Raw genomic sequence first — 23,133 nt, 5'->3', positions numbered from 1 at the left:
TTTTTAAAGAGTAAACAGGCCAAAAGTAAGTTTTTTATTCTTCAGCACACTAAGGAGAAGGCTGAAAGCTATGAATTTGCATGTTGGTAATGGTGTTTATGGTGTTGACTTTAAACTGTGTTGCAACACTTGAGTGCTTTACTGATTTGAATATGCCTGGTAACAATGCCTGCACACCAGAGGAGCCTGGTGAGGGTGAGGGAGCAGGCAGCCTGTGGCAGATCCAAAGTCATGAACAGTCACATAGATAATAGAATGCATTAAAGCATTATTAATACTCAAGCTTTCAAAAGATTTCATAGTTAAGAAAACTTTTGTGGAGCTCTGATTTCCGATGAAAGGTAGCAATAGATTCAGGTTAAAACACTAAACTGTTCTGTTGCTCTCTGTAGAGCAGTCTCTCTGTGTTAACTTAGCAAGGGTGCTGATGTGGCTGAGTGTAATTTAGAGCAGTTTTTATGTAAAGGGTGTATGATGTTTAGGGTTCTGTGCCTCATGGCTTTTTCCCATTGTAAATACCTAAAGTAGTGTAAGATGTGAAATGTATATCTTGTATTTAAGCATTTTATTAACTTACTAGGACTTGCAATGGAAAACTTTGACAGCCATAAAATTGATGGTATGAAATATTAATTCAATTTAAACGAGAAATTCTAGACCTGTCCTTTTGTGGGTGCAAGACAGCAGCTTTATTGGAGCCCAGGGTAACTATAGTGAAGTTTCCATCAACAGCAGCATCCTGAAGAGTAGAATGTGTCAGGTATAGCCATCTGTGGGCTGGTTTCTGGCTGTGTCTCTTTTTCTGTCCCTCTCCTCCACCCCTTTTTTGTCCCTATGTGGTCTTAAGTACACTTCTTTTCACCTTGTGGATCTTCTGAACTTCCTGTCGCTCAGCGTGTGCTGTAATTGTGCCTGAGTTGGTGTGCTGAGGAATGATCCTGTTTGCCATTCCCCTGCTCTCATTCACATCTCAGAGGAAGTAAAGTCAGAGTTCTGCCTTTGGGCTGCCAGAGTTAGGGCTCATTATGACAAAAGGTAGGAAGAGCTGCAGTTGGAAGGAGGTTGAGAATCACTGCCTTTAAGCAGTAGCTTTTATTGTCTAGTAGAAAAATTATAGCTCTGTTTTCTGAAATAAATCTGCTTCAGTGGCTTGGCACTACCCCAATGTACCTTTTTGAAACAGTGATCCTTGACATAAGTGAGTGCTGAAGCAGCTCTTTCCCATTGCAGGCAGAGTGCTCAGTGGAAGAAACTAAAAGTCTGTAAAATACTGTTTGATAACTCCTTATGATAATCAAAACTTTGGTAGTATGTACAAGAGTTTAAGGTAAGGAAGACATTATTTCCTCAGAGTTTATCTTCCTACCACGTGTTGCTCTTGTGGTGCTATGTGTGTGCACAAAGGCAGCACATGGGGCTCCAGAAACTGCCTCAAATATCAGGTTTCTCAGTGAACTAGTTCTTGTTATTGTTGTATTCCGGTAATAACAGGATGTGATACCTCTTAGGGCAAGGTCGTGTGTGCCTGAAGTTACAGGTTTTGTATCTTATCTTGTGATACATTGTATTTGCTGGTTTCAGGGTAGGGAGAGGAACATATCTGCTCATGCCTTCTGCTATCTGTCAGGAACGTGACATGGAGCCAGCGTCAGAGATGCCACCTTTCTGAACTACCCTTGTTTCCTTGCCTGGCTCTTGAGAATGCTTTTCACGGTCTCATGAACTGCTTAATGACTTCTCTGTTTTGTTCATGATCACAGAGGATCGTCTGGCTGACTAGCAAAACAAAAAGCTGGTTTTACTTTTCCAGGTGTGGTTTATTCTTCACTAGTTCTACAGACTTGTTATAGACTCTTGTTGTATGAGAGAGGATAGAATTTGTGGATCTTGTTAATGGTCTAAGCACAAATTTCTTTTGCTTGAAGGCTTCTTCCATGGGAGCAGTTTATACTGTACATTAAATATGCTTACTAAAATGCAATTTGTGCATTCATGCTCATTTTCCATTTTAGGAAATTGTCCCAGTGTTCAGTGTTGTTTTTTAAGAAATGTGTTCTAACTACAGGACATATTAGGACATTCCTCTCTGATAATCCAACAGTAGCCAGTGTTGAAGTTGGTTGATCTGGATGAAACGTTTTTCCCCTCAAGCACATTGTTTAACATGTGCATCTTTTCCCTTTTTTAAAAATTATTTTTGTCATCTTTATGAAAGGATAGATGGATCAGCACTTTGGAACACTTGAGTGATTTTATAATTAAAATAATCTTAATAAAAGATTTTTCTTTAACTATAACATGCATATTTAAAGTGAAGTTACTGTTTATGTCCAGGATTAGACTGGACCGTCTCAAATGATTAGTTAACTTCTTACTGTCTGTAGGGCCTTAACTTAAAGGCTTAAGAAGCTCAAGTTTTCAGCAGTAAAACAGTAACTTCCATTATTTTTCAGGCTGATGGATGAGAGTTTAACATGAATATCTTCGCTGGATTGGAGTGCAGGATCTGATTTTTGGAGTCTGTATTGCTTCAGCAACTTCTGTCTGTAATGTGATGTAGTGCAGAGATTTTGGGGGTATGGTGCATGTGTGCTTCACATGGAGTATCCTCAGTGACTGCCCGGGGAGTCACTAAACAGCCTCTTCTGTGCTTTTGCCTTTATCCATTGCTGCCCTGCCAGCTCTTGATGTAGCAGAATTCAAAGACAACACACCTGGCTAAAGTCCTTCTCTTCTTAGTGTTGAATGTTTGGCCTTATCATGAAAGAAGATAAGATAAGGAACTGAGGTATGGCAGTGTTAATTACCTGGAAGCAAATAGGAAGTCGTAGTAAAAACTAGGGATCAAATGCATATTTCTCTAGTTACTGCAGCAACTGGACTGAGTTTCTGTAGCTGAATGACTCCTCATAAAACATGTTTATAAGATAGAACTAAAGTTAGTAATAGGATATGGGACTCCTTTAGTTTCTCTGAAGTGATACATTAACTGAAAGCAGATCCAAGTGAAACCTTTTCATACCTTCAGATCTGGAAGATCTTAGTCATTGTTGGTGGCTTTGTTTTTAATACTATTTTTGCTGATACTTTTATTTTTTAGAAAATAACAATTTGCACAAAAATGAGATGAGGCCCAGAAGGCCAACATCCATTTCTAGATTTGAGTGATACGATAATGAATAAGTTACTATTTGTCTTGTTACTAAATTATTGAAAGCCAGATTGTTTTTTATTTAAAGTCAAGAAAACTACTGGAAGCCTCTTGTCCATGCAAAGGGGTTTTGCACTGCTCTTTGTGAAGTCAGCCTCCTTTTGTTAGTGAGCTTTCTTTGGTGCTTATGACAATACCATTAGGCAAAAGAAATTTTCTTGTTCAGCCACAGTGAGAAGCATATCTTTATTAACAAGATTTATCCTTATACTTCCTCTGTCTTGTTTTTGTCACATTCCAGTATTCAGAGACTGCTGGAAAATATCTGTTGCTGGAAAGGTCCTGCTATAAGAGATTTCTGCTATAAGAACACCCATAAATCATCCAGTTCTTTGGCAGTGTCTTTGCCACATGAGATGTCCCTGATAAATTGTGTGAGTTCGTGAATGGCAATACAAATAATTCCATAGTAGGTAATGTTTGTTTTAGCCCATGCTGAGCATGGTGACCCTCAAACTAAACACTGTGAAAGTTAACTAGCTTTACTTACTCTGAGACTCCTTCTGAGAGAGATATGGGAGCTTTCTGCACTTGCACTGAGCGAGGCCAGCAAGGCTCAGTCAGTCCTGTTAGAGCTGATGATTTAACTTTTCTGAGTGCTCCTAATTGTCTGTGTGTGTAGCCTTCTTCTGTCAGCAGCCAGACACATCTAGGGTGTGCAATTAACTTTTGCATCTGTACTCAATCCAACACACCCTGTAGGCACTGAATCACAGTCCTTGGACAGAGGAGCACTGCAGCACCACGTGATGGATGCAGCTCCTTGCTGGAATTACACATCCATGGTGTGTGTGCTTCCCTTTGTACCTCTCCAGGCTGGAGCTCGTGCTGGGCTTCCAGTGCTCAGTTCCTGTCACACTCTTCCCATTCCTGCCTTTCTGAGGAGCTCTGGAGCCTCTGGTTTGGTTGAACATTAACCTCGTGTGTGCACTGCCCATGCTCTGGCTGCACGGTGCTGAAGGGCCCTGTGGGATTCTCATGGAGGAGCAGCCTCAGGCACGCTCTGCCTGCACAGCAACTCTCATCACATGGTTTGATGGAGTCCTGATCTAAATTTGGAGACTGTAGGAGCCAGGCACCGTAATTTCAACTCTGGTTACACATGCTAGTACAATTTATCCCTGGTTTTCAGTGATACTCCTAAAGTTGGTGGTCCTAGGACTTTTTTCAGGATGCTTGAAGTGCTTGTACTGATGATATTCTTGTTGAATGTGCTGGCATCTGCCTGAAATAAATGATAATTGGATGAAGGGAAGCTGCTACCTATGCATGTCTGTTGTTGGAGTTTTGCTTAAATACAACAATTTTGTGTCTACCAGAATTATGCTGGCTATGATTTCACAGTTTTGTGTGATACAGTTCCTTTTCTTCATGTGTGGAATTTGAATTTTGTGGCTGTATTTCTTCGTGGAAAGTGGTTCTTCACAATCTGTTAGTCTGAAGTAAGTATTTCTAGCCTCAGAATAGCAAAAAATCTTTGTAGTATGACACATCTCTAAATAAATAATAATAGTTTGGTTTGGGGTTTTCTTTATTATTATTTGACTTCTGTTCCAGGGTAAAGTTTGATTTCAAAGCATGAACTAACTGCCTTGCTGTGATCTCTAGAACATAGGTGTGAATATTTGAACATTGGAGTTTGTAATTTTGCTTAAGCAGAAAAATGTAAGACTTGTTCTTAAATGCTTCCTTTGTTACTCCAATACAGGGTAATATAGAAAAAATTGTGCTCCTGTTTTGGCTGAGGTTGTCACTTGCACATTAAATGTAGGAAAAATGCCTCTGGAGATGATGGCATCTACAAGTACCCTTTGAACAAAGATCTTGTGCTATCTCAGGACATGAGATACAGTACATGAGAGGATGTGGGAGTGTAAGAATGGCTTGAAAATTCATCAGATTTCCTGTGCAGAAACAGGAGTCCAGTTGCTTTAAAGTCTGGGTAGTGAGAAGCGGATGTGAAAGCTGAGAGTCGACAGACAACCTTGTCAGGGTGAGACTTTCTACTCAAGGTCTCAAACATAAGCTTTGCAGTTTCATTTTTTTTCCTTTTTTTAACAAATATTGGATCCTGAAAAGATCATTCAGACTGCTTAAGCTAAGAGCTTAAACTATTTACTCATCAGATAAAGTTAGGTAGTGTAAACATCACTAAGACCTAGAACTAATGCCTGCCTCTCTGTGGACTAGATAACAAGCTTGTCTAAATCCAGCTAGTTGGAAAATGGGGGGGGGAAAGGATATATTGACCAACTACCCAGAGTAAGGGCTTCATAGACATAGGTTGTCTTCCCCTTTCAGAATTTTTAAATTACAGACTTGTTGGCATAATTATGGGTAGAAGGGACACCTGACTCTACCCTCTGTTTAAGGAGTCTTGAATTGATTGTTTGTCTGAGAGCCAGGCTCGTGCCTCCCTCCCAGCTGAAGCTGGAACACTTTGAGTAAGAATATGAAGGACATTGAAGCTGGGACATGTTATGAATTGGGGCTTCAGGTGTGTATCCAGGAAAGACTAAGCACAACAGAGCCTGGTGAGAAGGAATTTCTATAGAGTGGGAAAGTCTTTTGTGTTTAGTCTTTGCTTAGGACAGATCTCTGTCCAAGGGAGATCTTAAACTGATCTTGCAGTTAGGATATGCAGCTTCTATCCTATAATTAATTACTAGCCTTAACTTATTGAAGAGTTTGTGTAGCTTGCTCATAAGTGTAACAGTTAAAGCTCTTAGAAAGCAGAACTGGTCCACTGGCTCTGGTCACAGGAGGATCTTCTTTCATTGTGCCTCTGTGGGCAGTAGAACAAAACAGGACTGATCCAACAATCAGTCCATGTGTTAATTCCTGCTTTCTGTAACGTCATTCAGTGCCTTGGTTGGGTGTTGTGTATCCAAGGAGAAAACACACACTAACTGAGATCTGAGGTCAAAAAATTTGTGGCATCTGTACTTGAGAGTGAAGAAATATTCCAGGTTGTGCCTTGTGCCTGTTTCTCTGTATGGCAAAAGCGGTTTATGACAAAAGAATTGCTCCTGACGTTTGTTACAAGAATTATCAGACTTTCTGCAAGGACTCTGCACTTCTGAGCAAGTTTCTGTTAGTTACATGATATGAAATTAATTATCCTCCTTCTTTGTATTTATCAAGAACATCCTCTCATTAGAAATAGGAAAAGATTAGTCCTGTCTCAGTCTGTCTGTACGTACTTGCCCTTTTCACCCTGCTATGGAAACCTGCTCCATTACTAATCTGGAGAACATGTCATCTGTGTCCTGCCTCTTCATCTCCGAGTTGAGTCACTCTAGGACTTGAGTCACTCTCAGAAGAGTAGTTCTGTTTCAAAAGGGAACTGGAGAAAATACTCAACGTGTTATTTCAAGTCTGGCATCAAATATTTTCTTCTCTGCTCACAGTTAAACTTTAATCCTGTCTAATATAAGAGTATTCAAATGATTGACGTATTTACTGCTTCCACATTTGTCTTTGAAACAGAGGCATATGCTTATTGTATGGCTAAATGGAATAAGTATTTAGCAGTTTCAGTTTAGTTGGTTTTTTACACATGAGCTACTTTCTCCTTATTGCTGCATTTGTAGTAAATGCAGATACAGGTTCCTGAGCTCCAAGAAGCTGAGTAAATTAGAGCTTGAAGGTCAGTAATAGTCTGGTGGGAGTCAGAACTTCTGCAGTGTGAGCAAAGTCTACTGGAATTGGAGCATACCCTATTTCCAGTTGTAATTAATAAATAATAAAACAAAAAGTGATAAGGATGGTCATCTACTAAATGTTAGTCCTTCTGTAATACTTAGTTATTTTGAAAAGCTGTATTTTTAAGGGAAGTTGCTAAATGGTGTCGCAGTACTGAGCTTGAAGTACCAAATCCAGTGTTTGAAAGCTGCAATACAGCTCTGACAGGAGAAAGTGTTCACAATTGGAAATCCTTTACATGACTTTGGAGTAATTATTGGAGGAAAAGCTGGCCAGTGTTCTGTTCAGTGAATTGCACTTCAGAGAATACATTGTGTTGGGCTGATAATACTTTAAACCTCTGCCAAATGTTTGCCATAGGACAAGGGAAGGTTATGTGTGTCTTCCATCTCTAGGACTTAGTTAACTGGGTGATCCTAATTTACTCACAAAATTACCTTCTAGTACACGAATAAATACTAGAGGTACATTTAGAACTATAGTTAGTGGTTTTGCAGCTCAAACCTGTAAGGACTGTGTGTGTAAGTGTATTTAAGTCCTGTAACTCATGCTGTTCTGATGAATGAAAAAAAGGAATACTTTTGTTGAAAATGGTGTCACTGGAGTGCTCCAGTGTTACATGGAAGCAGAACTGCAGGTTTCTGGAGGCAAATAGTTTTAACCTTGGAATGTGTCTTTGCATCAGTGTTATTAACTGCATGATGTACAGTTGAAGCTCAAACTATTGAGTTTTAGTGTAATTATTTGATCTTAAACACTTGGTTTCATTTCTGTCCTAGAAATAAAAGGAATGACAGCTTACTTTCTCAGCTGTGCAGAAGTGAATAACTGGGGATTTTTGAATAGTTCTCAGACTACCAATTCCTCAAATCACAGGAGAATTTCCTCTTTCAACTGAAAATTAAAGTTTTGGCAAAATATATTCATAAGGGAAAAAAGTAGCCTGTATCATTTTAGCAGGATATAAAATTCTCAAGTTTTCTTGCTGTGGAGCTATTAGTGAGTTCTGGTATTTTTATATTTTCCTGTTTTTGTGGGACGCTGGTTTTGTTGCTTTCTGCCTCTTTCTTGCATAGCTATTTACTATGAAGAGTGACCTGCCAGAAGCTCTGCAGGGGTTATTTTGACTGCTCTATGTGTGTGCTGTCTTAGTCTGACACCAGAAAGGTTTGTAAGCCATAAGCCTTCTGACACTCAGTTGTCTTTATGGATCTTTATGGATTGTTTTTTCTTCAGCTCATTTTGTATACTGTTAATTTCAGATGTATCTTAGGATGGGCTGTTCTTTCTAGGAGTCTGTTGTGATCTGTGTTAGGGAGGATACATCACCTTAAATCCACATTGCTGTCTTTCCTGTGCTTTCTGTGTTTTGGACTAAGCAAAATCAAGTGCAGGCAAAGATGATGTGTGTTATGTGATTTTTAAATGTGGTTCATATCTATACACCAGTGTTAGGTGTACAGGCTAGGTGGAGTTACTCCTAAGTGGAATTCAAACAAGCTTTTGAGCTAAAATAGCCTGCGTGTTAAGTTGTGAAATCTACATTTGTCTGGGCTTTTGAAGATTCTGTGTAGGTTACCAAATAAAGAGGAAATGAAATGGCATCTCAGGCCACCCCAGATAGTCACTTAGTAGTGTCCTTGGGGTGTGATTGTCTGACTGGAGCAAGGCAGAGACCTGGAGTGTGGGCTGTTGGGTTTAGGTCTGGGCAGAGTTCAAGGACAGACTGACCTCTGCACCTCAGCCTGAGTCATTCCTGTGAGCTGCTTGTGAAGACATGTAGCAGGTTCTGACATGGGCCTTACATGGGCTGTTAGCCTCAGTCTTGCTTTAATGGTGGCAAAGACTGCAAAATTACTTAACTTGAAGCTCTGTGTAGACACTGCTATATCTGACAATAACTGCCTGTTTTGCCTCAGTATTTCAGCAAGCTGTCTTGGATGGAGTGCCCTGAGTCCCTCAGTGAAACCAGCTAAGCCCTGTGTTAGTGGCTTTACCCTTTGCTCCTGAGGACATAGCCATTAATAAATTTCTCAGAAGTTTTCTTCCTTGTAGCTCAAATGAGTGTGAAACTTGGAGGCTTGAGAAGCACTTTCTGTGGCTCTGCCTGTTGAAACATGTACCCAGGGAAAAGCAAACACTGTGCCATTCACAGAAGGCTTTTTGCATCTTTATGGTTAATGGTCTTCTTGAGCATGAATTTTGTATGGAGAACAAGATTTAATCAGGTGCTGTGCTAATTCCACCTTCCCCTTAAGTGACAAAACTAATGAAGTAAAGCATGGTCGCTTACATCAAGAGGTGAAGTCTCCCTAATTTAGCAGGAACAAGTAGGTTTATTCTCTGCTTCCTTCTTTTGAATTCATCATCCTGCAAAGCTATGCCAGCACAGTGTGTGGAGGGCAGGCCAGGATATCTCCTGGGAATGAGCTTACTCTTTTGTTGTTCACCTGCTCTTCTCATTAGCCTGTCAAAGAAACAGTGTTAATTTACTCCACAAAGGTCTATTGAAGTAAAGAAAATGAGTTTGTGAACAAATCTTGTCTGTAAACTAAGATGGCAGCTAATTTGGTTTTTCTCAGCTATGCTATTTATACCATAGGTTACACTTTGGGGATGTGTTATTTAAAAAGAAAAATAAATCTCTCTTGACAGTTTCTATGGACTGAATGGGATTAATCTAGATCATATATAAGGAATTGTTGCCTTGAAAGCTGTGGAGATCTTCCAAAGGGGCCATGTTTTCTGCAGCTTTTCTGTGTGTGCTCCCCCTTCGGCAGCCTTGTCCTTGCTGTGTGCAGTGCTCCTGTGCAGCAGCTTCTTTCCTCTCCAGCTCCTGCTACCACACCAGGCTTAATTCTTTGCCCTGTGCTGGCAGAGGATGTGCTTCCAGTGCTTTTCTGGATGTTTCCATCATCTCTTCAATGCACTGTAACAAATGGCAGTTCTGCCAGGTGGGATTCTCCCATCGAGAACTGCCCCACAGCTGTTGCTGCTGGCTCTGCTTCCCTTTCTCCTGAAGCCAGGCTGCAGGAATGGATTGTCAGGGAGGAGCAACTACAGCACAGGAAATGCTGAGCAGCCAGGAGTGGGAGCAGCACTGGAGAGGGCACAAGGGTCTCCAGTGAGCTTAGGTATTCTTTTCAGTAAACCAAAATCCTGCTTGTGATTTCAGTAGTTACAAGGAGATTTAACCATTCGAATTTGTCAACTGACAGGGGAACAGCAGAAATATAACAATTTTCCTGTTTAATGAAATGATCAATCATGCTTGAAAAAAAATCCATTTTTGGTAGTGAATAAGAAGCTTTTCATACTGCAGTGTCGCAGGGTAGAAGGAAGTGTTTTTGATTGAGTGTATTGAAGGAACTTGTTGAATTTCTTAAATGGTCAGACAGCAAGACTTTCAATTCTGTTATGGACTGTAGGCAGTGACAGAACTGCTCTGCTGTGCACTTGCCAAGCAGCATGAATGAAAGGATCTCATGGCTTCCATTCAGTTTATAAGATAATTGTTAACCTATACAGTTGTCTTGCAAGAGGTCCATGAATGAAGGGGACTGAATTGGGTGGTGGAACAATGGTTTAAACAAAGCCTATGCATTAATGGAGTGAATGTGTTTTGGGTGTTGTTTAGATTTCTCCTTCTGCAAGAAAGATAAATAGTGCTTCTTACAACATTTGCAGGAAGAAAAAAAGCAAACACCAACACATTAACTTGACAGGCAGTTGCTTATCTTAGGTACTGCCTTGACACAAATTGGCAAAAGTTATCATTAGTTATTATTACTCTTTTTTTGGTTTTGCTTTTCAGCTGTTTGTTGCAATTATTTGCTTCAATGTAGCTGTGAATAGGATCCCTTGGTTTTATTTGGCGTAGTATCTCAGAGTCCTCCCCTTTTCTCCTAGCTGTGCTGCTCAGCTTGCAGGTTTTTCCTTTGCAGAGAGGGCAGGAGGCAATAGATGGCAACTTTTGATGGTAGTTTTCACTGTGACTAAAATCATTCCCCAGCCTCAATACTTTATAACTCTTCCCTCCACCCTTCCCAAGCTGGGGAAATCAGTAATGTTATGATGTTTGTGATTATATATTTTAACTGCAAAGCAACATATTTTTGTTAAATGCCCATTAATCAGGATTACCTGATGTAAGAGGAACTGCTGATAGCTGATTAAATACAAATTAATGCTGAATATTTCATGCCTCTTCAGCTGGATTTGAAATGACATGACAGGGATTTTATATTTCTAAAGCAAGTTTGTGCTAAAAACAGACGTTGCAGAATATGCTTGACTTGGCTTTAAGAAGCAGAAAGAGAATTGGAGGACAAAATGGGAAGATGACTCTTTTAAAGAAACTTTGAGATGTAAGATACTAAAAAGAAGGATTCTAGTGCCAGGAATACCTGAAGGAGAAGCAGCAGTGGTTTTACTGGATACAGTTTAAGTGACAGCACTTAAGTACTTAAACACTTAAGTATATAAATTAGCTGAAATCCTTGAAAGAGAAGCAGCCTACAGAACCCCAAAGGGAAAAGACTTATGAACCTTTCACCACAACAGAAAGCTATCAGTTCTGGGCAGTTCATCACCCAGTTACTGTACTAAAAAAGGTAGGCTGCTTGCTATATAAATCTACTCCAAATGAGCTGAAAAAGCCTCCAAGTGCTTGCAGTGGAATCTCAGTGCTGCATTTCCATAGGAAATGCTGTTTTGTCTGACCATGCAAATACTGATCTTTCTAAACCAGAAGCATAATTTTGAAGCAGAAAATCCTAGTGACCCTAGAGAAGTCCAGATAGGTAAAGACTTCTATTGGTGGCATTTTTCTTTAACTGATGAAAACCACAGCAATGAAGTGCTTTTCCCTGTGTGCAATGTATGTGGCACTGTAAATAAAGCTTGAACTGAGACCTACTTTTTTCTGCTGCAATTATGTGTAACTGGGCTCCGTAATGCAGAGATGTAATGCTCTATTTTTTGTGCTGTAACTATATGTAACTTGGTAATGCTGAGCTGCAATGCTCTATTTCTGATGCTTGTGATCATGGCTAGCTAATAGCCTTACTGACTCACAGAAGAGGTTGTAAGGATGCTTCTCTGTTTGCTTGTAATGTCAATTCCATAAAATCACCAAGTGTTTTTGAATTCTGCGTGTCTCATTTGCATTCCTAAAGGATTATGTAGGTTCCTTGGCATTGCAGGATTAACTTTGATTTACCCCTGGCACTGGTTTATGTGATTGAAATACCATGTATTGTTTATGTTTAATGGGGTTCTTCTGCTCTTTCAGATTGTGAGGACAAGCTGCTGCATCAATAACCTGAAGAAGGGAGTTCTCTGTTAAGACTGCAAGAAGATACTACTAACTGGTAAACACTTGCTTGGGTTTCTTTGCTTGTAGAATATATTTTTTTCCATAATATTTTAGGCCAAGGAGTACAAAGTATTTTGATCAGTTGAAAGCAGGTAGTTCATGCAACATTTTTTCTTTGTAACTGTCTGTGGCTCACCAGACAAAAGACTCAGTAGCAGTGGATAATGTGTGGGCATTTAAATTGGAATACAAATTGATTAAATTCCTGCTCTCTATGGAAGAAAAAAGACTGTTGTTTTTTTTTTTTTTTTTTCCTGTAATGACATGTTAGACATAGTCTGTTTGCTTTTTTAGCTGAGACAAATAGGATGTGTCTGTACTGTGTTCTGTATAAATACTATTTGAAGTGTGATAGTGCAAACAGTGAAACTTCAAATATAGTGCTTCAGTGTCTGGAGAGAGACAAAGGGAAGCCTTAGCAGAAGTCCACATGCTTTGGAAGATGCCGTTAATGTGCTTGTAATTATTCAATGGATGTTTGTTGAGGCCTAATTTTCACTGAGAATAATGTATGATAACAAAACTAAGGATGTCTTGTGATTCCCAGACACACCAAGTCATGTGCAGGCTGCTTTGGGTACTGAGCAATAATAGGAACATCAGTGAGGAGCTATGACCACTTAATAGCAGTTTGCCAGTCCTTAAGTTAAGATGATGTTGAGCTAGAGTATTACACAGCAAGCACAAGGAAACCTGAGAATTTAGGTTTTGAAATAGGTAAATCATGTGCACATTGGTAGTTGGTACCAGAGTGACAGCTCACTTCTCAATTATTTAATACTGTAGATGAAGTAGCAGTTTTCCTCTGTAATTATACCTTCCTGTACACCTTCCATCAATCTTGGATCTCACCTTTCTGTTTACTGCTGCCACTTGAGCTGCAGGGCTCATTGAATTTGTGTTCTTTGCCCAAATGGGGTGATGTGGCTGGGTTCAAGGAAGAACATGGAAAGAAGCACATCCTAGCCAAGAAGAAAACATTAAGCTTTCATGACTTAAGCATTTACAGGTACTTTATTAATCTTCACTTGCCAGTTAATTTGCCTAGATTTTATAGGCAGTCATGGATAACTTTATAAAGTTCTTTTGTGTAGCTGTTGCAGAGAATATTAAAATGCTTGGTTTGGCTACTCTGCCAAACCTAGATTAATGATAGGAAAGTTTTGAAAGCTTATAGTAGTCAGCAGTGTGCATCTGTCAGAATGACACAGTAAAAACAAAGTTGTTTTAGTCTCTTTTTTAATATAAAGATGACTTTCATAGTACAGCTATTTCTGAGCGATAATTTCAAGAGTTTTGTTGCCTGTAAAATTGCAGTTCCTGAAACTAAAATACATATGAGACTCATTCCTAAATACTGGGTTTGAAAGTGTATGACCTTCAGCTTTTAGGAGAAAAAACCTCTGGCATTTAGTGTGCCACATTTGAGGTACCAAAGCACTGTAGTGCCACCATAAGTTTTGAACCACATTATCATTATCTGATAGTAACTTTTAGGATAATACTGTGGATTATTCTGATTGTATATGATGTGATAAGTAATGTGTGTCTTTCACTAAATTTGGGTGCATAACTTGCCCTGTACGGAAGACTGAAAAGCTCATGAGTCTAGAATTGAAGTCTTCTGTCTTTCTCCCTACTTTGGCTTCCTTTTCCAGCCCATCATCTCCCCATCTCTCTCGGAGAGAGAAGTTTAACAGGATGGTCATGCTGAGTGAAACTGGGTAGTTCTATGAAGTGGTTCTTTGTCTGCAGCTGTGGTAAAGTATTTATCTGAAATCAGTATTTCCTTTAGGATCAGTAAGTCTCTTTTAGCATGGGGTAGTGCTGCACTAACTTGGTTTCACTGTTTCCAGCAGTAACTTTGTTTTGGAAAGGCAGGAGCTGAGAGCGTGCTGAGCTCTGCTGTGTTTTAGACCTGCCCCAGGTTCCCAGCACAGGCCCCCAGCTCTGGGACTGTGCTGGAAAGAGAATGTGACACGTGGGTGCTGCATCCCTTGGGGCAGTGTCTGTATCTGGGTCTGGCATGACTGGTGCCAAGATAAAAATTTCTAACCCAGCTGGTCCTTGATGTGCTGCAGACCAGCCCAAGTGGTTGTGGAAGATGTGCATGCCCATTTCATCCAGGTGTTGTTTCTTTTGCTTAAGATGTTTCAACTGTCCATTATCACAGCCACTGAAGGATGAGTATCATTTCAGTGTTTGCCCTATTTTTCTTGTATTAGCTGTTCTTTTTCATTATGCTAACTTAATTTTTATGGGATTGTTTTTCCAGAATATCAGTTGTTCAGAAAAGACATTAATAATTGTCTTCTGCTTTCATATATAATCTCTGATAATTACTCACTCTCATTTTAGTGTTATCTCTTACATGCAGCTTGAACTTGTCTGCATGCTTGAAGATTTAAAAATCTTTCCATGCAACTTAGAATTGTTCCCCCATAATGATGATGGGGAGATGTTTTGAGCAAACTGATGTTGTGAAGTCTCTCCAGTACTGATATTGCATTGATATTGTGGGTGGATTAACAGGTTTTTCATTTATGCTAATTTTAATAAATATGAAAACGCCTTCAGTATTACGCTTACAAAGTGAAAGCAAATGCATACCTGCCATTTTCTTATTAATTTTGAGAACTCTTTGTTGTGGCTTGTATAGCTCTTATGAAAGTAACATTTGTCTGGCTGACACATCTTTAAATGTTTTGCTTCCTCTTGTGAAGAACCTTTAAAACTTCTTCAGTAACAATGTCAGTCCTTTCCTGCAAATCCCTTAATAAGTGTTAAACTTAAAAAGAGCAGGAATATTTGTTGTCTTTATACCTGTGTGTGTAGAATAGGTTTGAAGTGAAGGATCTCATGCAGAAGAGATTCTGTATTTGAGTAAGGCCTTATGCCATGTGTTTACAGAATTCTGTTTGATTTTGACTGGTGGGAAAGTTTACATGAAGTTAAACATGCTGCAAGAAATATGAAGCTTGGTTCTGTTTTGCTCAGTGCTAAATGTTTCCTCTGTGAGACAAGGAAATAGGCTTTATAAATGTGTAGCTTTTAATGGCTGCTTTCAGAAGGGTTGGTTTGTTTGTTTGTTTGAGGAAATCTGTGTAACCACTACAGAAAGTGGTGACATTACAAATACTTGTAAAAGCTTTCAGTGCAAAGCCCACGAGATACCAACAGCAGGGTAATGTGGGAACATCAGGGGTAAAAGAATAACCTGCCACAGTGATGTTATAGAATGTAAATATGTTAAGAAAAATTGTCTTTCTGACAACTGAAACCACTTGTACTTCCCATTTGTGCCACAACTTAATCTCCTTTGATATTGCTGCTCTAAATATATTGTAGGTTTGTCTGTAAATTCAGCAGAGCCTCTTGAATTGATTTCTCATTCATGTGAAAGTGGGTTTGTGTTAAATGGCTCTTAGTACATGGAGGTTAAGTACTTGTTGTGATTTTGACACTCAAGATAATGTAGAAATTCTGATCATGATACTGATATTCTACCAGCATGCATTTATTTGGCATTAATGGTGGTGTCTAAGGCAAAAAAAGAGGAATGGCTGACTTGTTTTAGGCTGAACTGAGCTTTCTTGTACTTATTTGCTGTATTTTCTCTTGGGACTTGTTTACTGTGCCTCACTGCAATAGCACAGGAGTAGATTGAGGTGTTAGAAGCTTTTATGCATTGCTGTGTTTTTAAAGTTTAATAGTGTTTATTACCAATGTAAATAATGTGCCTGTTTTGAGGGAACACAATGTGGTCTCTTTTTTCCACAGTAGATGTAACTAAGTTAAACTTTGAACAAAGATTGTAGTAATCTGCAGATGATCAGTGGCAAGACTTTTTCAGTGGAATCAAGTGGAATTCAGTGTGTAGCTCTTCCAAAATATCTTTCCTTTACATGTAGTAGTCCTACTGCAACAGTTAATAGAGTAGTTTAAAAATAAGTGAGTTTTGAACTTGGTTTAAAGGCTTATTTAGTAAACTGTGCTCTGCTTGAGACTTCAGCCATGCTGGTTTGTTTATGAAGGTGAAGCTGATATTTTTCTTCACCTGTAAATAGTTGCTCAGAACAACATGAACTGTTTAATTCTGGTTGTCCAATGAGCCTTCAAATCAAAGGCATTAATTTAAGGGTTGTTTTGACTTTTTGAAAAGTCACTTTTAAACAGGGCAGCAAAATATGTAAACTTTTCTCATCAGAAAGACATTTGACCTGAAAAGCTGTGCTTGTTGAGACAGGTGACTGTGGAGGTTCATATTCAGTTTTTTGTGGTCTGTTCTATTAGGTTAAGGTCAGATGTTGCTTATTTCACTTCCTGACTTAGAGAAGAAATCTAAAATACTTGTTAAAGGACAATTCTAAGTTTTGTGGAGAGAGGGTTGTTTTTTTTTTTTTGACTCTGCAGGCACTTGAACTATAGACCTAAAGTCCTTTAGTTCTCGTTAGTGTTCAGCTTACTGCTTGACCACATAACTGCAGTTGTATTATTTAAAATCATAGAATGTCTGAAGTTGGAAAGGACCCACACAGATCTTAAAGTTGAGCTCTCTGCTCCTTGCAGGACTCCCCACCACTAAATCATATGACTCAAGAGCATTGTCCAGACACTTCTTGAGCTCTGTCAGGCTTGGTGCCATGTCCACTTCCCTGGGGAGCCTGTTCCAATGACCACACACCCCCTCAGTGAAGCTTTCCTGAATGTCCCATCTGGACTGCCTCTGATGCAGCTTGCCTCCCTTAAGGTGATCATAGAATTGATTTGAGAAATTATTGAAAAGAAATAGTGAGCAGCTGCTGAGACTCAGTGCCATTAAATTACAATGCAGGAATTAAGACCTTGTTGTATAGCTTCTGTTTTTTTGGTTTATTTTCCTGCCTGTTGGATAAAGCTGTTGAAAACACACAACGATCCCTAGGAACTGAACCTGGACATTCCCATATTATCTCTCTCATGTTTGTTACCCTGTATTCTGTAATTCTTGTGTTTTTCCATCTCACATGCTGCCCAATAAACATTTGAGATCCCAGGTTACAATATCATAGTTAGATTCTTCCTTTCTGGACAGCTAATGATTGATACAATTGCTTTTAGTATTCTAATCATCCATGTTTTTACTAGAATAATTTCAAAACTGTACTACTGCAATGTATAGCTGATTGGAAAAGCTTCTTCGTACCCTGCCCTATTCTGTTTTTTAAATGTTGCTGCAGCAATTATTGCAAATCTTTGTGTAGGTGGAGCTCCCAGAGCTGCTGGACAAGCTGGAGGCACTTTCAGGAGTCTCAGTGCTCTGTGACAGTTCCTCTGGCAGGAGCAGAGCTCTTCTGTCCTCCTTGACAGAAATTGCTGCTTGTGCCAAGGCTCTCATGGAGTCACCCTTTGGAAAGTCCTGCCTCCTTTTGTGGATGAGTTACAGCTGGAAGGAGCTGCCTCTGCTGGGATTTGCATGGTGAGGCAGCCCAGGGGGCAGGAGTTCAGGTGAACTGCTTGGCTGTCACCTGGAAACTGCTCAGCCCTGAGCCTGTGACAAAACTGCTGCTGGTGTTCATAGGAAGGGCTATTCAGGCTTTTAAAAATCTAAACTGTGTTCTTAGCAATCTGAAATAAACACATCCATTGTCTCTCTCTGAGCGGCAGAGATGCTGTGTGGGATACTTCCATAGCTGTAGCACAATCAGCTTAGGTCTAAGTTCATCTTAGAGTTTTACCTATCAGAGGTGTAGCTAGGGCTAAAGCTCTCCATTTTTGATACTGTTGATGAACAGGTGATGGTTAGAAATCACTAAAACCAATAAAAAGATCTTTTAGGTGGTGAGTGACTGTAACTCTTCTGTGGCTGGGTTTTTTTTTTTTGTTTGGTTTGTTTTGTGGTTTTTTTTTTCTTTTGTGTTTTTTTTTTTTTTTTGTTTGGGTTTTTTTTTGTTTTGTTTTGTTTTTTTTTGTTTTTGTTTTGTTTTTTTTGTTTTTGTTTTTCTGGAGGTTTTTTTTTTTTTGTGGTAGAAGTTCCTTGGTGTTCCTGTGACCTATTACAGTCCTGAGGAAAGTGTTTGTTGGTTTTTTTTGTTTGTTTGTTTGTTTTTTTATTTACCCTGACAGTAGAAATCTAGATTATAAGGAATAAGGACTCCTCTGTTCAAGCATTAGGAAATAGGGCTGTGGGTCTTGGTGTTGCTCAGAGCTGCTCCTACACACTAATAATGTGAATGGGAAAGCCCTGCTGGCCCTTCCTTGTCTTACTGTTTGTGTTTGTGCAAACTTCCTGGGACAGGACATGGTTTCATTTCTGTTTTGTTAATATTGAGCCAGAACTCCCTGTTAAACTCTGTCATATTCCTCATAAATTATATCATCTGTATATCTTAGATAAATAAGCTGTTGAATCACTTGAGTGGTATTCAGGAACACTTCACAACTGGGTGTTAACAGCATAAAAACAAAGGAAGCATCTACTGTGGCAAAACGATGATGCCAGGTAGTCATGGGAAGTTAAACATGCAGTGGCAAATGCCAGTGCCAAATGCCAGTGTCATTTAAAGGTGTAGGAATGATATCCTGTGTCTCTTCCTACCTCTGGAATATTTCAGTAGTGTTTTTGAGGAGAGTTCTTAAAAATTCTGCTTGTGTTTTATATCCGGTACTAAATCACTTCAGCGTTTGGATTTATGAAAGTTCAAAAGAAATACAGGAGATAATATATTACCAAAAGTAGAAAGATCAGTTGTCTGAGTGACTATTAGACACAGGACTTGCTTTAATAATTCTTGCAGTCTTTTTAATTTTTATTTTTTTGGGTTTTTTTTTTTAAACCAGAAGCTGTGTTCCTTGCACTCAAGTACCACAGCTCTGCCCCCTACTCCACTACCAAAAAAAGCAACCAAACACAAACTAAAACACAACTCTAAATTAAACAGCTAAAGAAATCCCATCTCTGCGTTACTGAAATTCCTTACTTGTCTTCTGGTTACCCAACCTTTTTTTTCTCAGGTTATTTCTATAAGTGAAAAAGTTTATTTGGCAATATTTAACTTTTTGACCTGGTTAAAAAAATCCCTTGAACTTGATGTTCAACTTACAGGTTTGTACAGCTTTGAGATGCAAAAATGAAGATTATGATAGTTCATTTTACTGTTTCCACTAAACCAAAGTAATGGTTTGTCCCAGAAACAAACCATTATGTGTAAGTGGATGAAAATATAAATTTTCATGCTGAATACTAGTTTTGTGTGAATATAATCTTCTGCCATACAAGCTTCTGAAATATCTTTTTTTTTTCCCTTTTTTCTTATTTCTTTTCTGAAGTTGTTGGAAGGGCTATATGTATAAAACCTTGTGTCCCATCTATTGGTCTACAGTGCAGCTTGTAAACTTTTCTGAAAGCTTTCAAGGAATTTTTTATGTTGGAACAGGCATGCAAGGTCAGGTCCAACCATCACCCTCCACTGCCAAGTCCACAACAATATAATGTGATGCATTAACTACAAAAGGTATTAAAAAAACCCCAACCTTGAAATTAAGATCATATGAAGTGAAGCTGCTATGCAACAGTAACAGCTTGGAGATAATGTATCCTGTGAAAATAGAATAATTAGGGAAAATGAAATAAGCTTGAAAAATTACAGTGGAACAGTAGACCCTCTGATGCATTCACATCAGAGGGTCTGTCATTAAATTACAAATTTAAAACATGGGTCATTTCTGTCATTAAATTACAAATTTAAAACATGGATTTGAGTGTAGCAGGTAATGTTAGGTACATTAGTGGCCGTATTGAGAAATTACACAGGATAGGGAAAGATTTAATATAATGTGTGGACTTTTAAGATGCCATTTTGCCTCACCAAGATAAATGAATGGAGAAGAAAGATTTGAGCTAGAGCTTTACAATCAGAAGTCAAAAAAGTGGTTTTATAGCAAGCAACCAGTACATTTGCTCTTTGTGAAGAACTGAGGTCACTTTGCAGTAGTGGTAGCCTGCTTGGCTAATCTTAGTCTCATATACAATTGCCATACAGATATAGAAGGATCTTTGCTACAATCACTGATGTTAAACACCAGAGTTCATCCATTTAGCTTTGAGCAATGGGTTTATCTGCAGATGCCCTGAAACTCCCTTTGAAATATGATCCTAGCAATGAATTATTTTTTATAGCTTAGACATCTGTTATTGTTACTGAAGTAAAAATCAAATTTTATTACTAAACATTTCTGAGTTTTCTTTTTTTATTACTCACAAGATGTGGGATGTATTTGACTTGTGGCTCTGTTTTGGACTGGGCTTGGTTTAAATGTTTTAGTGTGTGCTTCTAAGGGTAACAAGTTTTTTAGAGCTGTTTCCACAAACTTTATTTCAAGTCTGAAACTGAACCAAGAGAGCAGGAACATCTAAAAATTGCCAGGGCAGGTAGGTTTGAGCTAGATCCTGTCCTTTTCTGTATCCGGGAGCTGTTAGCATGAATGAACTGAGAACATCTGTGCCATGGTCCACAGCTGCTTCACGTGGATTTCAAGGTGCTGATGCTTACCCAGAGGAGTCCCAGTGCAGGCTTGAACTGCAAACCAGGAATTGAAACATTTGCTCTGTCAGAGTAGCAGTCTGCTTGTTTTGAGAACAGCTTTAGTCTGGGTGCCCAGTATTTCACAGAGAGTACATGAATCCCATGCAAGCTTTTGCTAGTAAGTGCTGTAAGCTTTGTGAAGTTCATACTTTCTGAAGTTCCCTGATGAGATACCAGTTGAGTAGACAGAAAGTAATTTAGATTCTTGGTGCAAAGTTGTTGATGATTCTTTCTTACCACTCAGTGTTTTCAGAACGTGAGTGTTGGAAAGCCTGAAAAAATCATCATTCTGTAGCAAATCATGACTGACAGTCACTGACAAGTCTGTGCCTGAGTGTAGAGGCTCCTTAATGAGTTCAGCCAGAGCTGGGCAGAGGACAGTGGTTTCACACTGGAAGTTCATGGTTAGCTGTTCTCATGTGAAATCTGTTTCCACGTATTGCTGAGTTAAGCAGCATCAGTTCAATATGAGGTGGATGCCCAAAGCACAGGGCTTACTCAGTGGTTTGCCAGTTTTCACTGAGGTTTTTTCCTCCAGTTTCATCATTCACAATGATGCCAAGTTTACTTACTGCATCTTTTTTATCTGGGTACCATTTGACTTGTCAGCTGCAGGCTTGTGCTCTGACAAACCAAATTGGTTTTGTTTCTGTTATGCTACATGTAGATGGTTCGCTGTCCCTCTCTGATGGCTCTAGACAGTTTTCCATTTTGGTTCTTCACCTGCTGTGACAATTGTTTGAATTTCTGTTGTAGTTGGCCTGAGATATTGGCACGTGCTTTGGCCTCTTTCTGCTGTGGTGAAATTAGGCTGCAGTTCAAGGGAAGGGGTTGTGTGGCTAAATGAGATCCCTGGGATGGGATGCATTAATCTCTCTGCTGTTGGACTCCATGAGCTGTAACCCATTAAGTAAAGTTAATTTTCCTGCCCAGAACTTTTTTTCTCTGTAATGTAGCATTAAATATTTGACTACCTCAGAATCACAAGGAATTGAAAAATGCTCGGTCTGAATTATTCAATTTTCACTGCCTATTAAGTTGTGTAGTTTGCATGTCTCATCTTGTGCCTGTTTGTGGTATTTCTATAATAATCTGCAGATCTAAACCTTGAGGATAAGTCAGAAGGAAGCTCAGAGGTTTTGCAAATCCTCTATCCCAGCATGAAAACCCAAATAGTGCATGTTGAACCTGAAAGAGTTCTTCATTTAGAAATTCTTTAGTCTAAATCAAGGTGTATCCAAAGTGCGAAAATGAATTCTGAGAAGAATCCAGTTCACCAATCATTTCACATCTGTCTATTTTTAATGCATCTTTGCTGGTGTTCCTCCCTGACTAGAGATCAGCAAGTCAATTTCTTATCCATTTAGGCAGTGCTTTATTATATTGCTCAGTGCCAACCTCTAAATTTAAAATACTGTGATGTGAAGTCACACTATGTAAAAAAATCAAATACCTGTCAGCTTGCCAGGATAAACCAAGCATCAGCAGTGCTCAGTGTGAGCTGTTTTGCTCAAAGGCTTGTTCATAGCTACTAAAGGATAGGAAACCAGTTAATGGATTCCTGTGCTAACATCTCTGCCTGTTATTGATGATAGTCCAACTGACCTATAATTCTCAGCTTTCCTGGCTGCTTCCCTTTTGCCTAATGGCTTTGCTGTTCTCCTGCTGCCTTCATTACCACAGGAGTCCTAGAAGGCTTTGTTAATTATTAACTTCCACTCATTCATTGAAGCCTTCAGGACAAGCCACCTGAGCATCAGCACGTTGTTCTTGCAGGTGTAAGTGCTTATGTCTCTATGTGTGCAGCACTGTGTCCAGAAAGATGGGAAGACCTGACCTCATTTTTTCCCTAATAATTCTATCAGTTGGAAATAGGTGTATTTCTGTAGAAATGAACCAGTACCATTAAAGGACAGGTTTTTTTGAAAGTCCTTAAGCTAGCTGCTCCAGTGGGCTTTTTTTCCTTTCATTTTCAAATTTATTTCTATAGTCTGCTTATTCTAATGAATTTAGGCTTCTTGTTTTTGTTTAAAGCTCAGTCCTATCTGACTTTTCTTTCACTCTTTTTCAGGAAATTAGCTTCTTAGAGTAGTGTTGGGTCACTGCTTTGGTTTCAGTTTCTCTTTGCAATGCCAGTTGTGTTCAGCCCTGACCTGCAGGGGACTAGCAATTTCCAGAGTTTTATTTTTGTTGTGCTGTCTCAAAGCCCAAATTGAGCAGTATGAAGTCATGAGAAGGGAGAAAAACCCCCATATTTAAAATATGCCCAGTGAGAG

The 23,133-nt window shown here is 39.1% G+C and overlaps 1 protein-coding gene across 6 annotated transcripts in view; it reads left to right on the top strand.

Moving 5' to 3' along the window:
- Positions 1-23,133, top strand: part of CYRIB (CYFIP related Rac1 interactor B) — a 97,140-nt gene that overhangs the window by 41,974 nt on the left and 32,033 nt on the right. For all 6 annotated transcript variants that reach the window (XM_063174190.1, XM_063174206.1, XM_063174215.1 and 3 more), the window contains exon 2: positions 12,210-12,288. The gene's annotated coding sequence lies outside the window, so the exon portion shown is untranslated. The remainder of the gene's footprint in view (positions 1-12,209; positions 12,289-23,133) is intronic.

This window comes from Melospiza melodia, chromosome 1 (genome assembly GCF_035770615.1).
Source record: "Melospiza melodia melodia isolate bMelMel2 chromosome 1, bMelMel2.pri, whole genome shotgun sequence".
NCBI classification, from domain to species: Eukaryota; Metazoa; Chordata; class Aves; order Passeriformes; family Passerellidae; genus Melospiza; species Melospiza melodia.
Note: the sequence above shows the minus strand (reverse complement) of the source record. Positions and strands in the feature narration are given on the sequence as shown.